General features: G+C 46.4%; 1 protein-coding gene across 12 annotated transcripts in view; it reads right to left on the bottom strand.

Moving 5' to 3' along the window:
- Positions 1 to 1,899, bottom strand: part of Aopep (aminopeptidase O (putative)) — a 317,543-nt gene extending 315,644 nt beyond the window's left edge. For 10 of the 12 annotated variants that reach the window (XR_003834640.1, XR_003834638.1, XR_003834639.1 and 7 more), the window contains exon 1: positions 1,746 to 1,893. The gene's annotated coding sequence lies outside the window, so the exon portion shown is untranslated. Of the gene's footprint in view, positions 1 to 1,745 lie in introns of all 12 variants that reach the window. The other 2 variants (XM_029468263.1, XM_029468268.1) reach the window with 1 other exon arrangement.
- Positions 1,900 to 2,742: the final 843 nt, after the last annotated feature.

Raw genomic sequence — 2,742 nt, 5'->3', positions numbered from 1 at the left:
GGGGGGGGGGAAGAAGCCCGGCAGACGCAAATGCAAAGCACCAGGAGAGTCAGAGACAGCAAAGGTTCTGAAGAAGTCACCACATTTCAACACAGGACAAGTGATGTTTGTGAATGCATACCAGAAGAAAGAAGGCAAGAAAACCACTGGATGCCTTTGATTTATTTATTGATATTTATATTACTAGAAAAAAAGGGGGGCAAACGTAAAATCACTCATTTCTTGGATCTCTGAATAGAAGGTACTTACAAAGCAACATCATTTTCCATGTATGTCACAATTAAAGATAAGGGTGCTTTCACTCTTCTCTGTCTCTGTGTGTGTGTGTGTGTGTACGCGTGTGTGCCTGTAGGAAGAAGACATATTTCCAGATGTTTTAACTTCAAGAATATGAGAATTTACAACATATTTACAAAGTATCAAAACAGGGGCTTAAGAAGCAGCTCAGTGGGCTGGAGAGATGGCTCAGCGGTTGAGAGCACTGACCACCAACTGCTCTTCAACTGGTCCTGAATTGAAACAATTGAAACAATTCCCAGCAACCACATCGTGGCTCACAACCATCTGTAATGGGATCTGGTGCCCTCTTCTGGTGTGTCTGAAGAGAGCACTGGTGTACTCATATACATAAAATAAATAAATGAATCTTTAAAAGAAGAAGAAGAGGAGGAGGAGGAGGAGGTGGCGGCAGCTCAGACTGAAAACCACCTGCGGTGGCAGCAGCTCAGGCTGAAAGCCACCTGCTGTGTAAGCACAAGGACCCAAGTTCGGTCCCCAGAACCTGAGTGGAAAGTTTCACCCAGGTCTGTGATTCCAGTGCTGGGGAGATAGAGGCAGGCATTTTCAAGAGTTGCTAGCTAAACCAATCTACCTGGCAAGCTCTAGGCCAGTGAGAGAATCTGTCTCAAAAACACATAAACAAAAAACGGTGGCCAGCATCTATGAAACCACAGTTGATATTATCCTTTGTCTCCACATGCATACACATATTGCACACGTGCATGTGTGTGTACACACACAATTCATATGGTCAGATGGGTGAATAAATGTATGGAATCACATATGACTAATGTAAAAAGCCTGGAATTTGACCACTAATGGAGGTTATTTTTAAAGGGGAGAAAGAGGAGAGGAGAGGGAGAGAGACCTTGAAGCCATACATAACCTTGAATTTAAACTTGCCCTTTGCTTTTGGCTACTGGTAATTTTTCACCCAGTCAATTTGATGGAGCTGAGCCTCAGTTATTTTCTCTGTAAGGCAAACATAATAGTTCATAGCTTGCAATAATACTGCACGAACTAAGGAGGCAATGAAATGTAAGTGCAGGGCACAATCCCTGGAATCTAAAATACAAGTCGACAGTAAACAATATTATTCTCTGTAGCTCCCAATACGGGACAACCTAATCTTTACCAACTAGGAAATCACTAGCAGCCTTCTCAAAATCACACGGAGCACAACACACCCTTCTGAAATGAATGCGCTAATTGCACGTGGAAACAAAACAAAAGCACGAGGGATCAGAATTGAATTCAGCATCAACACGAGCCCAGTTGTCACCTTTGAAAACAGCTCTAAGCACCGCTCCACTGGCCAGTGTGGTTTCCGTCTACCATGAGCGCCACCTTTGCAGGTAACTGTCGCTGCAAGTGCTGAGCGCTAATGCTGCGGCTACAGTTTGTGTGACAGCATCCCAAGGGCTCGCCCCAGACAACCAGAGGCGAACAGGATCCCACTGGCTCACCTCAGGGCAAGGCGGATCGGATCCTACCTGCTCACCCCACCAGAGGTCGTGGGTCCGCATAACCCGGAGCGGCTGCTTGACACCCGAGCTGCAGGTCACCTGTCTCAGCTGGGGTGCTGCTGCAGCTACACTTCCGCAGACTCCGGGTTACCACGGGCTACCAGGCAAACACTAATTGCGTCATCAACACGCGCCAGGACCGGCCGCTTCCCCCTCCCACCCCCTGTAGGCCTGTTCCTCGGCCGCTACTGCGCAGGCGCAGGGCTGCTAGTGGCCTCAGTATCAAGACTCCAGATGGGTGAACTACACGCACGCCTCACTGAAATACAAATGTGTCATTTTTGCCTTTGAGACAGGTCTCTCTGTGTAGTTCTGAGTGGTCTGGAACCTACTATGTAGACCAGGCTGGCCTCGAACTCAGAGATCAACCTTCCTCTGCTTCCTGAGTGCGCTGTTTATTCTTCACTCCACATTTCTGAAGCATATGATTGGACTTTACATATTCATCCCAGCACAGTGCCTTAAATAAAATCATACTATGCGCCAGACAGACAGTTACAGTATCTGCGGCTACAGAAGTGGGCCAGTTGTGCCTGCCTTTGTAGAGACAATCTTTGGTTGAGAAAGCGAGTTCTGAATAGTTCAACAGAATATTCCCTTTTTAAAAATTCATTTAGTATGTGGGGTGGTGTGTAATTGTATGTGTGTATAGGTACACGAATGTACAAGTGGAACTGTACAGTTCCCTTGGAACTGGAGCTGCAGAGATAGTTGTGAGCTACCCCGTGAGTGCTGTACACCAAACCCAGGTCTTCTGCAACAGCAGCCAATGCTCTTAACCACTGAGTTAAGCTGCACCACATCAGTTAATTCTCGTATGGATGTTCTTAGAGGTACACATATGGAAGTAAGTCTCTGAAAAAATGGAAGGAAGTCAGAACCACTTCACTACAGAAGGTCTAATACCCTCTGAGGAGATTCATTTAACTGGGAAGAG

The sequence above is a fragment of the Mus caroli genome, chromosome 13 (assembly GCF_900094665.2).
Source record: "Mus caroli chromosome 13, CAROLI_EIJ_v1.1, whole genome shotgun sequence".
NCBI classification, from domain to species: Eukaryota; Metazoa; Chordata; class Mammalia; order Rodentia; family Muridae; genus Mus; species Mus caroli.
The sequence above is the reverse complement of the archived record's forward strand: the minus strand, read 5'-3'. Positions and strand labels throughout refer to the sequence as shown.